This window comes from Sus scrofa, chromosome 2, assembly GCF_054392235.1.
Source record: "Sus scrofa isolate SSC_HxYL_T2T_F1_AM1 chromosome 2, Sscrofa_HxYL_maternal_Yorkshire_Landrace_v2.0, whole genome shotgun sequence".
NCBI classification, from domain to species: Eukaryota; Metazoa; Chordata; class Mammalia; order Artiodactyla; family Suidae; genus Sus; species Sus scrofa.
Window position 1 is genome coordinate 122,722,683 of NC_139384.1, and position 19,890 is coordinate 122,742,572.

A 19,890-nucleotide genomic window follows, 5' to 3' on the forward strand; every position below is an offset into this window, starting at 1 on the left:
TATATTTAAGCACAGAGTATATGGACATGGACTGTCTGAGTTTAAATCATGGATCTACAACTTACCAGCCCGTAACCTTGGATAAATTATTGAACATTTCTATGCTTCAGTTTTCTTTTTTTTTTTTTAATTGAGGTGAGATTCATATAACATACAGCTAACCATTTTAAAGTCTGCAATTCAGTGGCATTTAATGCATTCACAGTGCTGCGTGGCCATCACATTGCATCTTTTCAGTTTCTAAACTTTTTTTTTTTTGTTTTGTTTTTTGTTTTTTGTTTTTTGTTTTTTGTCTTTTTGCTATTTCTTTGGGCCGCTTCCGCGGCATGTGGAGGTTCCCAGGCTAGGGGTCCAATCGGAGCTGTAGCCACCGGCCTATGCCACAGCCACAGCAACGCAGGATCCGAGCCGCGTCTGCAACCTACACCACAGCTCACGTCAACGCCAGATCGTTAACCCACTGAGCAAGGGCAGGGACCGAACCCGCAACCTCATGGTTCCTAGTCGGATTCGTTAACCACTGCGCCACCACGGGAACTCCTAAACTTTTTCAATATCCTAGAAAGACTCTGCATACCCATAAAATTCTCATTCCTCATTTATTCGTACCCTCATCTCCTTGCAATTAACAATCTGACTTCTGTGTCTTTTTGACTATTCTGGATATTTTATGTGAAAAGAATGATATACATCAATTTTGTGCCTGGCTCCTTTCACTTACCATACCGTTTTGAGGCTCATCATATTATAGTGTGTATATATATATATATATACATATATATATATATATATATATATATATACACACACATATATATATATATCCTTCATTTCTTTTTATAACTGAATAATATTCCAAGTATAGCTACACCAGAATTTATTAACTGTTCATCTGTCGATGAACACTTGGGTTAATCTCTTTAATGGAGATAATTGTAGTCCTTACTGTGTAGGATTGTTATGAGTGTTAATTATTATTTGTACAGCATTCAGGATAAAGGCTGTTTCAGTGTTTCTTAAATTACATAAATGAGTATAATTCTACATATGGAACTGTATATATGTTATTCATATTTATATATTTATGGAAAGTAGTGGTCATAAATATTTCCAAATAGTTAATGGTTATTTTCTTAAATGTCAGTATTATGAATGACTTTTTTTATTTTTCTAATTTTTTTTCAAATTTTATTTAAATATGTCTTTTTTATGTTAAATTTGTGAAATTTGTCTATTGTCAGACACACATAATAATTATCTTTATATAATTTCAGAATCATTTCTATCCATCTGGATTGTCTAACACAAAGAAATGGTTTAATAGGTGCATGGGCCCCTGGCATTTAAGCATGTTCTTTTAAAACTATATTTATTTCAAGTGGCATCTATGATAAATTTGCTTCAGATATTCTCTGCAGCCTCTCCACTCCTGCATATTATTACCATGGTCAAGTTCATGATTTGGAAAACTGTTGTTGAGGCCCAGGCCCCCTCATTTCCTCTATCTTATTAGTGGCCAGGGGGAGGAATATTGGTGATGCTGCAAAGACACAATTAGCAAATTAAAATCTGCTGTCACAGAACCACATTGCAGTGGCTGTCATGAGCCATTTTTCCAAAAAGGATCATTGCTGTGATCCTAAACAGGCTTGTAGTGGTGTCAGTTCTACTAGGGTTGAAAATTCCAAGTGAGACCTGTTAGACACCAGGTAGGAGAGTGAGAGAAGATAACAGCAGTTTCCAGACCTCATGTGTATATGTGTGACCCATGACAGCATGAGGCATTCCTGTACTAAGTTCTAGGTACAGATATCAAATGCAGAGAGTCTGGTGTCTTCTTCAGACAATGGCCTGCTCATTACACCCAATCTTAGTCTTCTGTAGGATGAAATTTAAATATAGAAAGCAGATATACTACTTTACCTTTTGTTACTGAACCTAGATGTCTATGTTGAGAGAAACAGACGATATGCTTTAATCACTCATTTTTAAAAGTAAAATTTACAAAATAAATGTTCTACCCCTTAACTGTGAATCCAGAAAGCAAATAGATTTCACTTAATTATGAGGCCTGGCTTTCTGTGGTGCCAAATGTTCTATTTTGCATTGTAATGAACAGAACAGACCAAAATGATATTGTGATGCATACAAAAACAATTCAATTGCATCATTTTTTCTCTTCTTTCTAGAGTGTATTTTGAAACGTAAGGTATCAAAAGTAATTTCCATCAATATCACTAGGGACTACTTTATATAAAATTTTCTGCATGCTGTCCTTTGCAATTTTTTTCTGTCAATAAATATATTCCTACTGGACCTTATAAAGTCTATAGAAAAAACCCACAAAGTTACTAGAACATTTTCATAAAACTAAAGAGTTATGTCAGTAATAACATCCATAAAGGAAAACAGAGTTCTTAAAAGAAAACAAGATCAAGTAAAGTGTAGGGTCACTTTCAGATTAGACAAAAATGTCTTTTTACTCTCTTTTATTTTAATTAAAGCAAATGAAAACAAATTGGGGTTAGAGAAATCACACCTCACTTCCTACACAGTCCTTCAGGCAAGTCTGCTATATGACATCAGTCAAAATTAAGCAAAGGGTCTTATAAATTATACTTCTGGATTTCATGATGTGGTCTCATGTTACACCAGTACAATGCTTCATAAGACGGCAGGAAATTGCCCTGTCCCGTGGTACCACTGTATATTATTATTAGGAGTGATGTAACAATTCAAATGCATGTTACATTAAAGAGGTTCAATGACTTTACCATACCAAAATGCCCCCTGAAAAATAATTTGTTATTATATCATGTAATACTAGATCTATTGAAAAAAACTTGTCATTTCGGTATGAATCAAATACATGATTGTCAAAATCCAAATATTTCTAACAAAAATTTTGTTTTGTCTAGATTATATCTTTGAAAATGTAGTTAACATAATATATGTATCAAAAATTTCTGGAAAATGGTCTATTCTTTCACAGGAAGGAGAAATAGAAGTAAAAGTTGCTCACTTGTATGTACAGCCATCAACTGTCCTTATTTTCTTCCTAGATTTGCTGCCAACTGAAAATTTATTATCTGTCCAACATTCTCCTCCTGAACTAGATATTTAAGAATGAGAATTTTGCCTATCTCACCTAACTCTTGGCACACAATAAGTTCTCAGATCATATTTGCACTACTCTGAATAGCCATATATAATGACCAATGAATTAGTATTAATTTTTTCAGAAAATTCCTCCAGTCAATATTTATCCAAATATGGGACTGAATAACCATGGTAAAAAGAAGAAAACTGAATAGGAAACTCTTCTTATTAATTTTTAAAGATGGTCTTATATTGTCAGTGAAAGCCAATACCCTTAACTAGGAGAAGATATTTTGAGATAAAGCCCAGAAGGAAGTGAGGTCAAGACCACAGAAAGGTGTTCCCCATATCTGTGATATGTTTCTGTTTTATAGATAGAATCATCTGTGCTATATTTTAGATGCCATATATAAGTGAAATCATATAGTTTTTGTCTTTCTGTTTCTGACTTACTTCACTTAGTATGAGAATCTCCAGGTCCATCCATGTTTCAACAAATGACATTATTTTGTTCTTTTTTATGGCTGAGTAGTATTCCATTGTATATATGTACCACATCTTCTTAATCTACCCATCTGTAGATGGGCATTCAGGTTGTTTTCAGGTCTTGGCTATTGGAAGTAGCACTATGATGAACATAGCTGTGCATGTATCTTTTTGAATGAATGTTTTGTCTGGATATATGCACAGGAGTGGGAGTGCTGGATCATATGGTTTATTGGAAGTTTGGGGTTAGCAGATGCAAACTATCACATTTAGAATGGATAAACAACAAGGTCCACTACTATATAGTAGAGGGAGCTATATTCATTATTCTGTGGCAAATCATAAAGGGAAAAAATATATATATATATGTATATATAACTGAATCACTTTGCTGTATAGCAGAAATTAACACAACATTGTAAATCAACTATACTTCAATAATTTTTTTAAAAAAGAAAGACCACAGAAGGAATATGACTAGAAAACAAAAAGCCTGCTATCATTAATCATACTTTAGCATCCTATAAACATGTAGACGAGAAGTGAAAATATCTTCATAAGCCATTGTTTCCCTAGATATTGAAATTACATAATATTCTACTTTTACCAATTAGTACTAAGGACTAATACAATTACATATCAGAAAATAGCTCAAGATCTTAGTGGCTTAATGCATAAGTAGGCCATATTATATGAATGAGTAAAAGTCAGCCAACATTTGAGTTCTGAAAATCTAACTTGCTTATACTCCTATTTTTGTAGGCAAGTGTTATGTTTATGTTTCTAAAACTGTATTATTAATCTTAAAATTGTTTTATTTTTAAACATTTAATATATGTGCATACGCATATAATGTTAATTATCACTTTGAATGAGTTAATCTGTCTGTATCTATTTTATCATCAGCAAAATGGAGATAATAATACTGAATACTTAAGTTTGCATAAGTGTTAAATAAGTTCATACTTGTAGAGCATCTAGGAGAGAGCATGACATATAGAAAGCAATAGAAATTAAATAATTATAAATAAATTAATTTTTAAATCACATACATAAAAATGACATATATAATACATAAAAATTAAATATTTCTAACCCCATTAGATCATAGTTTTTATCGTATATACCAATAGTAAACACTTGGTAAGTGCTTAATGCCTAACCAATCATAAGTATTTATAGTAATCCAGAAAAGGGATGATGAAAACTTAAGGGAAATGACTTAAAGAAAAAAAATAAAGAGGGTAATTTACTTCTGATAAATTAATCCATTTATAAGATTAATTTCATTCATCCTCAAGGGGAAAAACATACTAATGGCATTAGCAAAATACTCAATAGTTGACAAGCACTTTCACATACATTATCTCATTTAGGCTTCATAATTATATTTATGATGGCTGAAATATAAAATGTTTATGTTATTTACTCATGATCACATTTCTAATAAATCCTGATGCCCATCCAATATGTAACCAGCTGTTGTTTCACAACATTTTATATCTTTTTTCAAGGCACTGAAGAAAATGTACAAGAATCATAGTTTAGTTTCATCTTATTTTGTTCTTTCAATAAATATTTTTGAGCACCTACTATGTGTCAGGCATTATTCTAGGTACTGGAAATAGAGAAGTTTATTTATTTATTTTTTCAAGACTCAAAGTGCAGAGCTTAAATCCTACATAGTTTAGAGCAAGAGATAGACACTGAAGAAAGTTAGTAAAATATGTAGTGTTTTGATGGTGGCAAATGCTGTATAGTCAAATAAAGTCGAAGAGGGAGCTAGGTGTGCCAGGAAATGAGAAAGCTGCAACTTTAATAATGTGCTCAATAGAGTGTTTAGGGAAAGTCTCAATAAAAAAAGCTATAGACCTGAAACTAGCCTTGTGAGCTCTTGTGGCTATCTTGAAGAACTTATTCCAAGGTTAAGGTTAACTCAATAGGAGAGTGTCTGGAATTTTTATGTACACCAATGGACTGAAGTCAGAGTGAGGAGTAAAGGAAGAGATAAATGAACAGAGGTAATGGGAAGTCAGATGGTTGCCACCCTTGTAGGACATTTTAAAACCTTTGCTTATTTTCCAAGCTGGAAACCAAGTGGAGAATTCTATGCAAGAGAGTGGCATGATTTGACTATGTTTCAGAAAGGATGACAATGTGATGTCTCTTATTGCTGAATTGACTAGGGTGGAAGAAAGTGGTCAGGGGACAAGGGCAAAATAGTCTACTGTAGTAATTCTGGGGAAAGATGACAGTGGCTGGTTCAGGAGATTTGCAGAGAATGTGGTCAGAATAGTTGAATTCTGATATTTAAAAGCTAAAGTCAATAGAAATTGGTGATAAGTGGGACACGGGGTATAAGAGAAAGAGAGGAGTCAATGCTGATTTGAAGGCCTTGGACCTGATACCCTGGAAGAATGGAGTTGCTGTAAGATGGGGCAGCCTGCTAGAAGACTTGGGTTTGGGTGGGGTATGGTGGAAATAAGGTATTTGATTTCAGACTTGTAAAATTTGAAATTCATATTAGATAGTCAATATATTGAATAGGCAGTTAGATATTTAAATCTACAGTTCAGGACAGAAGGTCAGGACAAAATATAAATTCAAGATATATGTGTATATTCACACTATATTCTATATATGTTACCATATATAATATTTATATATAATTATATATTATATATAATTTCAATACTGAGTTTAGAAGGGAGCAGCAAAGAAGTGAGAAGAAAGAATAGAAACAGATCAGGGCCAAGAAGAGGAGAAGGCATCAATAAATTGGTTTATGTTGCCACTGATGTGAGCAAAACTTGTTTTAAAGGACAATAGGCCATCATTAGGTCAAGTTTATACAATGAAATATTTATATAATGGTATATTGAAGAAAACTAGAGAAATGTTGGTCAATCCTTAACCCCACATTCTTATAATTTATCTAGGGCTCATAGGCAAATGGGCAAAAGAACCCATTTCCTAATGGGGGGCAATCATGGAAAAGTTGAAAATATGATTATAGTAATATAAACCTTACAATTAGATAACAATTTTTTCCTCCACATCATGCAAGTAAGTGGGAGCTGTGACAAATTTCAGTCAACTGTGTGGCCAGTACACAAAAGTAAAAGCAGGATTTTTTCCTCTGTTCTAATAGATCTAATCATGGTCAATTTGATCTTAGAAAAAAACAGTTTTCCCTCTTCCAAAGAATGAAATCTTAAATTTATTCCAAATATGTATGTAACTATAAATGCATTTTACTTACTCTAGAGGAGAATCAGAAGTAATATATCAAAAAACTAGCTTTGGATCATTTTTTTTTAATAATCATCACTGCCATAACCTATATGCTTACTACTTGCCAAGATCTTCATTCAAGCCTCTTTAGAACATATTTTTTATTTATTGAATTACCTGTTAATTAAAACATAATGCAAAAGAAATTAAGAAATTTGTGTTCTTTCTCTCACACTTTAAAAGGATTAAATTATAAAGGGTCAAATTATAAATGTAACTGTAGCACTCATAAAGGTTATATGGTAGAGGTACCAACTGAGCAAGAGCTGCAAAATTATTAGAAAGAACAGCTATGTCAGAAGGGCAAATGTAAAGATTTCATTTAAGAAAATAAGAAGTATCTCTTTGAATGCAAGCTTTGCTCAAACCATGATTTTTTTACCTGATTTCTATTTAATCATTCAAGTCTCATAAAAACAGAGAAAGAGCAGATACAGCCACAGAAATATACGTTGAGTATTTTCCAGTGATTCATTCTGAAAGCATATTCACAAACGTATTTTTCTGTTATTTATATCAATGGTGATCAATTTATCCTCAAAATGTACTTCTCTTGCCACCTACACACTGACAGAAACAAACCAAAATGTACAGATGATCTTTCTGTATAAGTCCCACTTAAGCATTTATAAATGTGTCCTGAATACTGCCCTGGATAAAACTTTTTCTAACATAGTAATGTGTAAATCTCCCTTCAAGTTCAAACTGCAACACGATATTTTTCACCATCTACCAAAGTTCAATGACTTAAGATAACTGGGAATAAAATAGTCCTCTAGTAGAAGGAATTTTCTGGGGTCTCAAGTTATTCCTGTATTCAGTGTTCTCACGCATACACTGTTGTCTGAAAACAAAATCATAGGACATCTGTCATTTTGCTTTCCTCCATCGTGTAACAAATAATCAAGAAAATAAAAAATAAACCATAAAGTTTCCAAAGTTTATCAACACCAAAAAAGTAAAATCTTATTTTGGTACAAAAGGAGCAGAAATAGACTTTTTTTTCCCTAAATCAGCACAAGCACATTTACCTTATAAAGACTGGTACCCATGGGGAAGAATGCCATTCATTTCTCATAAGTTATACAAGGAGTCAATGGCAGGTGTTAAGCATGAGATAGAAATGAAAAATCTTCAAAGCAATAACAGACATATGAAACACATCCCAAAGGGAAATAGGAGAGCCACAGGAAAGAAATAAAGTGAAGTGAATACAACCTCACAACTAGTGCAAATCCCTCAGGAATGTTCCTAATATGAACCGTTAAAGCCATGTGTTTAACATTTGATAAATCTAAGTTCTTCTTTGTCAAACGGGAAAGCTCCAGGCACAGTAAGCATTAACCTGATCCCATAAAAGGCATTATATTGTCTGTCTTTACATTTCACTGCAAAATAACTTTACAAACATGTACCTCCATATCTTGCTTCTATGTTTCATTTCTTATGAGTTAAATAAATAGATGACCTTGTTTGAATAGTAAGTTCAGTGAGTTCACTCTTTTAAAAGATGGTTATTGAAATATATCATGGCCATGTCTACATAATGGAAACATCAGAAATAATCTCCTCCATGCTTGGCTCCACACATCTTTTTTCTCAATCAAAGTGACATGTCTAAAAGGTTCAATGAGAAAATGTATCTGCACAGCAGATATGTTGCCAAGCATGTGTTTCAGCCCCATGGAAAAGCTGCCAAAAATAAAAATAGAGGGATGTGTAATAAGCATGTGGTGTGACAAGAATATACAAACTGAGGGATGGATATGGAGGGTCTTATTCCAAATCTTTCAGTAAGTGGCCTTGGGCAAGTCATATTCTTATTTTAGATTTCAACTCTTTATGTATAAAGTGAAATTGTTCACCAAATAATCTCTAAAGCCCTTCCATCTCTAACACTCCATATTTTTAAATTATTCCAAGCTGATAGTAAGCAGAAAAATAATTAACTATGACTGTAAATTCCAGGGTGGTTGGTCTGTTTGTCATCCATCCCTGCACAAGCACTTGTGTACCAAGCACTGTGGAAAATTCTTGACAAAATGTTTATTTGTTTAATCCTCATAACAACTCCATGAGAAAGGTATTTTCATTCCCTCCACCATTTTATAGATGAGAAAGATTAGAGAAGTTATTTGGCCACAAACTGCATATTGAATCCAATGTATTAATCCATAATAACTCCATTTTCTACTGCCTCCTAATCAGAAGAATAAAGAATTCTTCCTAGGAAAAGAAAGTTCAACCAAGCTTTCAGAATAGCCCAGTAAGGAAATGAAGTCATTAAGTCTTATTTGGAAGTCAAGAAAGCAAAATTGATTCCACAAAATCAGTACAAACTGACAAGGATTAAGACTCATTTCCAATTGTTTTCCTTAGTCAGAGAGATTTTTACTACCTGGTGATTACTTGGAGTGGTGACTGCAAAATCCCATGAAAAGTAGAGAAGTGACTGAAGTGAGACAATAAGGCCACCTTAATGGGCTCCCCACATTAGAGTTTTGGCCTAAAACAGGAAAAGTAACTAACATTTATTCAACATTTAATCTTGTTCAATAACTAATCTATCTCGAAATCCAATTCTTCTCTTTAATAGCATTTAGACTTTTTTGGCTTCTCTCACTATAATTACCTCTGTCAGTATGTAAAATATCTGCTCAACTTAAAAATGTATAACATCAAGAACAAAAACTACCCAGGGCATGAGTACTTTAAGTATTATCCTGCCTCCGTATTTTTCCAGAACGCTCAAATTCTATGATGGTTCTGGTTAAGGATGCTCCTCTTCTCAGAAACGTTTGCAATCCAGAATATTTGCCAAAGAGTTCATTTTTATTTTTAAGGTTGAGGTGGAAATAACTAGAATCTTATTTCAGCGAACTTTCTACTTCGAAGATGGTTATTTAAGTAGAATTAATTATGATATAGTGTCAAATTTCACGAACTACGTGGAGGAGGCCAGGGACAAAAGTGCACTTGAGAAATTAGTGGGGAAAAAATATTTTTTTACTCAGAGAATAAGTTCTGTAAACTTCCCGTTATGAAACAATCTGAGATTATAATCTAAAATCCAAAGAATCATGACAGTGCTTTTTTGGAGGCTTTTAAAGTTAGTATCCCTTTCCTTTAAAATACTTCAGTGGGCTCTCCAAAGTAGTAAGACAAGATGCTTTTACAGTGATTTATATGGTATTTTCCATCTTAACAGCTGCACTCTTTATGTTTGTAGTATTGCCATGTGGCACACTGTTCAAAGCAATGGAGTTTTAGAAGTCCTGAAAACAGGATGTTCACTTAAGGACTGTATAGAACATGTTACAAATTTAAAATATGAAAAGGAAAAGAACTCACTTGCAAAGAGCATGAAACCTGAATCCACAAGCTTTTCCAATGCTTTTTATGCAAAGGGGGATGAGAAATGTTCATTCTTCCAACTGTCAGCAAACATATGTATGAAGCTTAACTGGCTTTCATAACCCCCACAGGGCTTTTTCCCTTGGTTTAGCTTCATTTTCCAACAGGTTTTCAGAATCGGTAACATTGTTAAGCAGTCCTTCTCTCTTACAACAAATCTATTTTCTTTCAAAAAGGATATATATTTTTTAGATTAGAGCGTGTTCTCGTCTAGATATTCTGAGTGTCTAATTTACATGCATTTTCTACTTTTTATAATATATTCAAACAAAAAAATATAAGTTGAACATATAAATACAAAAGCTGTTTTTTTTTTCTTTTTAAAGCTGCACCTGCAACACATGGAAGTCCCCAGGCCAGAGGTCAAATTGGAGCTACAGCTTCCAGCTTATGCCACAGCCACAGCAACACCAGATCTGTAACCTACAGAGCAAGGCCAAGGATCAAACCTACATCCTCACAGAGACAATGTTGGGTCCCCACCCTACTGAGCCACAACAGGAACTCTGCAAAAAATATATTTTAACCACAAGGAATAAACCTATTGTTTGTTGGAATAGGAGTCTAAAATATGTTATAGAATAAACTACTAATTAAAAATTATTAATTATAATGATAAAATTTAACGCTAAAGAATAAATAATTTCTTGTCTGTTGCTTAACGACTAAAAGAGATAACTTTTAGAATTAAAAGATAAAAAAAATCTTAGTCTCAAATGAGTACTTTTCTTAATATTAACACTGTATATAGGACAGATTATGCAAATACAAAATTAAAAATTAAACTACTTTCTGCTTTTGCATCTAAAAATCCCAAAAGATCAAAAAATATTAGTATTAATATTCAAGTTTAATTACTTGTTTTAATCATGTTTAATCATATTTATTATAAACTGTATGACAAGAAATCCAAATATTTTGTGGATCATATGTTAGAAATAATTGAATATGTAACACACATAACCTGTCTAGATTTTTAAAATTCGACTATATTCCTTTAAATATTCAATAGCATATATAGAAGGCATAATATGGCCAAAGAAGATATTTCAAACTATATGTTTTTATAAAGTAGTAGACATATGACTGACTTGACCTGAGAACACTTACTATGCCAACTTCAATTTCTTTCAAAATTGCTTACCAAACTATAATACAAGATAATGGATAAAAAGAGTAACAGAATTACTAATTCAAAAACCCAATTTATGATTCTTATCATGGGGTTTGTATATGTTTAAAAAAATCACAATATAAAGAGCAATGACATATATCCACTTGGATAAGAAGCCAAATCTAAAAATGTTCCAACAAAATTTTTTTTCAGTCCCTCTTGCCAGTGTTGGTTTCTTCAACAAAATGCTAATGGTCAAAGCTGATGGTGATCTGAAACCCAGCCCTATCTCAAGCTTTTATCTTCTCTGCAGTCATCTCATAGATCAAGTGATTAAAACATAAACCAAAAACACTTTATATAACGTTTACATATTAAGAGAAAATGGTTATAGATCTGATGAGAGAGATTCCTTCCACAATATCCAAAACCTTTGACACAATCTCAAGTTTCGAGTTAATTATAATTCATATATTTATTCATTCTTGCATTCAACAAATAATTATTGAGCACCTCTTATATGATGTGTATTATTATAGGTACTACAGATGAAGTGGAAGGTACTGTGAATCATTTCTCTCCTCTTATTACCCTATATTATAGAAAATAATCAATAAAAAATATGTAAGATAATTCAGATAGTGTGAAAGTTTTGAAGAATTAAAATTGGGAAATGTGATAGAGAATAATTGCAACTATGCCTCTTAGAAGGACAGGAAAGATGTCTGAGGAAAGACTGAACTTGGATGATGATAAAAAAGAGTCATAGTGAGGTACTCAGAAGAGATAGTAAATATAAAGAGCCTTATGAAAAAGGCGAATATATGTTTATAGAAAACAGAAAGATCATTATTGTTGGAGCATAGTATATAAAGCAAAGGGAATTAAATCACATCGTCAGAGAAATAGGTTTGTGGGTCCTCTGCTTACAGTTGGGCATCTTATGTGAAAGGTACTTCCTAAAGTTTTAAAGAACACAACTACACAATAGTGTACAGTAGAGAGATACAGTGAGCATCTCAACTTGAAAAGGAAACAGGAAACTCAGTCAGTCCTTACGAAAGCTCCTTCCCAGTACCTCAAGTGTGCAAACTTCTTCATGTGTTCTTAAAGCAGACCAGGGCATCAAGGAGACCCCAAAACTCTTTGAGGATCTATTCATACTATTTACCACTGAAAAGCATATTGTCCCAGTGTATCTTTGTAGTTGATGGCTCAGGAGTTTTTGTACTGCATTTGGAATGGTTGTCTTTCATCTGCTGGGAACCCCTATACCTAGGATTCAGCCACCTGCGTGTTCCCCTATGAGTATATTAATTTCTCATGTGCTGCAAGAGAGCAGAAGATAGACTATTATGCTCCCTCAGCTCTGATAGTATGTCAGTCTTCTTGTTCATCCTGGCCAGTGGACCAACAGTGAAGATGCTATTTTCTCATATTTTTTTTTTACTCCAGTTACTAATCGTTACCCAAAAAAAGAAGTTTCTGATATAGCTTTGAATGACATCCCGGATATTTCTTATTTTAGCATGTATTCTCAAATTTTCATAACGCATAAATAGAGATTACATGGAAATTGTTGTTTAAATACAAAATATTTGAGGTTTGTGTTAAAGCCAGTGAAGCTTTTAAAAATTGCACCTAGATGTTAGTTATTATAATTTTTAAATATATTGTTCAAATTATAAAAGACATAATGATTATGTAGAAAATTTAGAAACTACTAAAGAAATGAGAAAATATGAATCAAAGTGAATGAATTCCAGCAAATGGAGATAAACATTTTTAACAATATTTTATAATTCCCTCACTGATTTTCATTTGTACATCTACATATAGTAATAATTATTAGATGGAGACCACAAATTTGAAGCCTATCATCTGCTCTTATCCTATAGACGTTGCAGAAAGCATTCCCAACTAATTGAAAATTATCTGGAACTTCAATCTTAATATATATGAAATATTCCACTGTACATTTGTATCATAAATTTTATATCTCTCTTTCTTACTAAGCATAGTATTTATTTCCAGTTTTTTTATGTTGCTTATACTAATGAGAAAAGAGTCTTCTTTGAAAAATTATCCTCTATTTTTTGGTGTATAGAAATGCTGTGTATTCATTTTATATTTTACAATTTTATAGACTTCTTTGAGTTAGAAAATGCTATGTGTTTTCAATAAATATAAATAAATTATGTTTCTTCTTCAGCCAACCATTATGTCTCCTTTATTTTAAATAATGTTATATTGGCCAAAATATCAACATGTAATATTATGCTCACTACACTTTTTCAATGGCAGTAATTCCTCTGTTTTATAATTAATTATCATGTTGATCCTGGACATAAAAGAGGTAGTCTTTATTATACAAATTAATATAGACATAATTATCTAAATTTTAAGAGAAATTGTTCTTACAAATAGAAGCTAATATTTGTATTGCGTCCTTGATCACTGTTAGCATATTTCCTAAATTAACTTATTTAATTCTCGCTACAAACCTCTTAGGTGCATACGATTATTAGGGACATTTTACAAATGAGGAAACTAACATGTAGAGAGGCTGTGCATCTATTAAAATTATATAAATCTATTAAAATTCTCTATTAAAGAGACAGATATTAAAATTCCCATATGGTTTGTTTTGCTTATACTGTTGATGCTTTATCACAGATAAGAGAACTTCAAATTAATTGCATTTGGGGGATAAAATCTGCTTAGTCTTGATGAATAATTCTGCCACTGTTCCATGTATTCCATTAAGAATTTTTGTGTCTATATTAATATACAAGATTATTCTTTAATTTATTTCTTGTGGAATTTTCTTTTTTTCTGGTTTTGGTATCAAGGTATTGCTAGATTCATAATATTATCAGCTAGCTTTCCACTCTTATTCTGTCTTTTGATACAGCTAATAGTTCCTTAATACTCTACAAATGCATTTTTGATCTTCTCTTTGATCTACAGGTTATTTAGAAAAGTGATTTTAAATTTCGTAGTGGTTTAAATAGAAATCAATTAGCAGAAGCTCAGATGAACCAAATGTTATTTGCTTGGTAGTTTTAGCTTTTGCTAATAAAGGTCATTTATGTCACATTATGAGCTGAAAATATTGACTAAATACTATTTTTTTAAGCAAATTGAAGATTTTTCCAATACTTGTGTTCAACCATCATAAACATGACAAAGAATCTAACCTCTTACAAGAAAGTAAGTGATATAATTTTCTTATATATAATGTATATTTAGTGTTAAATACTTGTATTTGTTATAGTTATATTTGCTTGTATGAAATATCAAAACTTACAGTTACATAAGCTTCCTATTATTTTATTTTTTTTATTCTATCACCTAAGGATAAAAGATTCTTACTATCCATTTTAACAACCATTATCTCTATAAATTAATCCATTTTGCCTTTTTTTTTTTTTTACTTTATGTATCTTGATACTAAAAGTCATAAAATGCAAGACTATCTTAATTGTAGATTGAGATTTTTATCAATATAAAATTATCTTCTTGGCCATGTTTACTTTTTGGTTACTAACCAAGCTACTTTTCTCTTTAATTTTTTTCATTTTTCTAATAAATCTTCAAAATTATTTTGTTTTTAGATAGGTTGTATTTTGGCTTTAGTTTTCTAGATTAAGTAGCATGTAGCAGCATATTATTTTTTAATCTAACACTTGAGATTTTAACTTTAAAAACTATCACTTAGTCATTTTATATACTTTAAAATCATTGATGTGTCTATTCTTATATCTGATATCCTGTATTTTGATTTCTATAGTCCTAAGATTTTTTACTCTTCTCATTTTTCTATTCTATGATGTATGCATTATTTGATTTTTTCCATTTTTCTGCATTTTATATTTCTCTAAATACTGCCTAAATAAAAATGGTATTTCTTGATTTCCTCTAACATAAACAGAGAAATTACTTTTACTTCTCTGTATCACTCACAGTATTTGATTGATAGAATATGATATTTGAGGTTTAGCTTTCTGTTAAAATTAATATTTCACATTGTACATCTTTTGTGAACAACTTTTAAAAATTGAATTTATTTTATAGACACTTCTCAGCTAACTATACTTTTTCAATGTCTTTTACTCAGCCTCCATTCTTTAAAAAAAAAAATAAAAACTTTATTATGTGCAATTTTAAGGATCCACAAAAGAAAGAATAATAGCTAACCCTTACTGAGCAATTACAATGTACTAGGCAGTATTCTAAGTACTTGAAAATAATTAACTTATTTAATAAAATTTTTAATGACTTTTGAGATAGAAAATATTTATATTTCCATTTTATAGGTGAAGAAACGAGGACATAAATAGAGTATTTCATTTGCAAAAAAGTTATACAGCTCAAAATAGCAAGCTCACATTCAAACCTAGGCTCTCTGTCTACTTTAGCCACATACTTCACTCTGCCTTTAAGCATTCCACTAATGGAAGTATATAACAAACTCTATTCTAGAGTTTATTCAGTATGTAATTTTTTAAATTTCATTACTTGAGTAAATTTCTTACCCATTTTTTCTTTCATCATCTCTGCCTATATGATATTCTTATTATTTCAAAATTCTGTAATCCTATAATTTTTTATTTTCTCTGCTTTGAATTTATTCTCCAGTTGTTGAATTTGATATTACTGGCTCTCAAAGTTAGTTTTCTTTGTGGATTTTAGAGTTCGCTTTTTTTTTTTTACATAAATTGAACTGGGAAAATTTTTTTGATAACTTCCCTTTCTCCCTCTCTTTCTCTCTTTTCCCTCTCTTTCTTTCTCCACTTTCCTCTCTCCCTTCCCTTTGCCTTTCTCTCCTTCCCCTTCCTCCCTCTCCTCCTGCTCATCTTTTTTCTCTTCCTCCTCTCTCTGTCTCTCTCCCAACCCAAGCCCTAATCTATCTGGGACTTTTTGCCCAGAATTGCACCTTTTTCCTATAATGAAGAGACTCTTACTGAGTAGCTATGATGATCCAATCATAAGATTATCTTAGTAACAAAGAAGCTTGGGGAAACTCTCATTGTCCATACACATCTGTGTCCTAGAGCTTCAAACAGTGAGAGTCGCAGAAGTGCATGGAGAATCTGAAATTTAGAAATACCTTGGATACTAATTATGTGACTTTTAAAATTTAATTAGCACAGAATATGAGTAGAATATGCAGCATATGGAGAATCTATGGGACAAGATTTTCTTACCATACCACTTTAGAGAATATTAAACATCTATATATGGGCTAGGCTTTTGTCTCCAAGACAAACTTTTCCTATGATAATAATTAAAGTTGGAGTAGACTTACTCCATGGCATGATCCACAGCAGCTGCTAACCACAGAGATTCCAGGAGTTGTTTTTCTTTAGGGAAAGCTGTGACTGTGGCAAACACCTGGAGTTCTGTACATAACTCTTGGTATACTTATTCCCAACCTCTTAGTTTTGATTCACTTCTAAGTATCTTTGATATATTTGTTTTAGTTTATGTTTGTATTAGCCACAACTCCATTATTTTCTTCAGTGCTGTAAGTGTACCCATCTGTTCTGTAGTCCCCTTGGATAAAAAAGTTTGGGAATTCTGGCATATAGCAATTAGTAATCACTGGACTGATTATATTCACTGATTTCTGTTTTGAATCTACATAAATTTATTCCCCAAAATTTCACAACCAAAGTTATGGTCCTAGAAAAATGAAGGATTACATAATTAGCTGGTAAGTGTACTAGGAACTAGGAAAATGTAAATATCAACTTTAATATAAATCATCTAGATTGGCTAGGCCGGATGTCTGAACTTCCCAAATTTATGATCCTAGCTATGTAACATGAGGCACACATTTTCATAAAGGACTACAGACTTTTATAGAACTAGAAAATGATTCTTTTGAAAGAAAACTAAAGTACTTGTTTTATAAAAATGTTGGGCCAAATGTTCATCCTTTATTATTCTCCCATTGGAGTTTTACAGGATGAGAATCTGGCATTTATTAGCAGGTCATTTGGGGGTCGGTGGCTGTGGGAACCCAGACTCTTTGTCTGCATTTTATCTTCACCATATGATTTTGGTATGAGTATTTAAGTCTCATAAAGCATACATTTCATGAATAGTTAATAATTACATTTTTAAAATAACGCAAATTAAATCACCTGTCTATTACAATGCTATGGTATCAATAAAGATTCATTTAATTCTTCATTAGGGATTTTGAAATATTTTAGTTTGATCTCTCATTTAGCTATGGGTAATATATGGGTATATATGTGCGTGTGTGTGTCTGTATGACAGTAGTTCTGAATGATTTCAATTACTGAAAACGATTTTAATATTTGTCTCCCTAGTTGGATGTCTGAGTAGACAAGTAATTTTAGATTCCATGTAAAATGTGTAAATGGCTTTAAAATAAATGATATAACATAGGTATAAAATGCATTTGCTAAATTGCTAGATAATCAGATAAATCTACTCTAAAATATTAGTAGAAATTAAGAAATTCAGCCAAGCCTACCACAATAAATTAAAGTGGAAAGAAGAGTCCGTTGCTTAAATGATTCATCAAATGTATTTAGAAAGCATTTATTTGAACTTTGTGCTGCATTCATTCAATGCAACCTGAGAAGGCATGATTCCTGACATTTGATAGCTTTAACAAAAAGTACACAACAAAGGCATAAAGAAAATGTTAAGGCAATATAAAGGTTAACACGAAATGGCATCTTGATTAAAAACACAGGACTTGTAATCAGAAGACGCGCTACTGAGTTCTGATTTTGCCACTTATTGTGCAATCTTGGGCAAGTCACAACCTCTTGGTTCTAATTTCTGCATCTTTTAAATGGTTCTTGGAATAATATGTATAGCATTTGTCTGCAAATCTGCTACTCAGCCCCTTGTTTACAGTGCCTCACCCACTCTGACCTCCTTGCGGTTCCTCAAAAACACCTCTACCGCAGCCTTTGGGGAGGCTCTTCCCACTTCCTCGAATGCTCTTTCCTTGAACAGCTGCTTCTCTTCCTTTAAGTTCAGCTTAATATTCCTATATGCCCTTGTTTCAGCTCCATGGGAGACTGGTTCTGCCTCCCTTCAAGACTCAAAAGATACATAATTCTCTTAAACAGACCAAAAATTAACAAATTTCCACTATAGGTGTCCAAAAAAAAACTATAAAATCTTCAGACAATTAGCACTCAGAATGATGGGCAAATTCAGCAATTTCTAAAAAAATGAGTAATAGTACATCAACAGACACCCAAATAATAATAAAAACCTAAGAGAATAGAAGAATCAGGTAAAAGTCTTGAAAACTACTGTCTCGAGGAGTGTTTCTCCAGTCAATCATTTAGGAGGCTTTTACAGGAGCCAGGAAGATGTGAGTTTCAAGAGAACATTCTTGGCATTCAGTGGGTCATATTGCTTTTATACAATTTAGGTCTTCTTTATATGAAGAAACTGAGGTTCAAAGAGATAAAAATAATTGTCATATGGAATTGCAATTTCTGTTCTGCAATTGGTTATTTATCTGGCACTTTCTGTGTATTACCAGGTGCAAGTATATTTTCTCCATCTTCACTATATTTTCCCCACATTCACCATATCAATAGGGTAAACCAAAAGCTGTAAATATGACCAGAAATGGAGGAAAATAAAGGAAAATTATTTGGAAAGATCAAATTTAATTAGAGCATTGTTTAAAAATTTTGTTTCATTTTCCTTAACTCTTTTTCCATTTTTATCCAATTAAAAAAAAAAAAAAAACTTAATACTTACTCTAGTACTGCAAATCTTTTTAGGTAAGATATTTATTTCAATAAACTATTTTATTACTAAAATCTAAACTATGCAAGATATTCAATCACACTTTGTAAGAAAAATACTAATAAAACATAAATACAGGTTTCCAATTCCAATAAGTATAAAATGTTACAGGATAAAAAATATTTGTATATTCTGTCAGGTATTATGGTATGATGAGAGCATTGTTCTGAAGTCAGCATGGCTTTGATTCAAAATCAAATGTCAAGACATATTTCTTTCTGTAAAGTGAAAGAATGCAAACTTTCTAGGGTTGCTGCAAGTATTTCATGAGACCACATGGGTAAAGTACCTAACACATAGTAGGCACTACGTCATGAATGTGCCTGATTTGTTCCTATGTGGCAATGATGGCATGCTCAGAGTGCCTGAAATACCATTAAATAGCAAAGCTCCAAACGCCACTATATCTTTCATGTTCCATTTAGATCTACTCTCTATTAGAGTAGTCCATTCTGTCTCTTTTGTTGTTAACACCCCAAATTCTTTATCCCTTTTTTGGGTACCAGCATCCTAATGTTCTTTGAGGCAGTAGCCCTTTACCACTCTCTCCATCCCTGCTGTTCAGTTGGGGATACCCACTTCTAGCTTCAGAAGAAGGCACATGGCCCAAAATGGCCAGTAAGAGTCACATGATTTATTTAAGAATGACCTTGAGACCCAAACCA

The 19,890-nt window shown here is 32.2% G+C and overlaps 1 long non-coding RNA gene across 5 annotated transcripts in view; it reads left to right on the top strand.

Annotated features, from left to right (window-relative positions):
• Positions 1-19,890, top strand: part of LOC110259772 (uncharacterized) — an 835,641-nt gene that overhangs the window by 479,106 nt on the left and 336,645 nt on the right. The gene's annotated exons all lie outside the window — the stretch shown is intronic.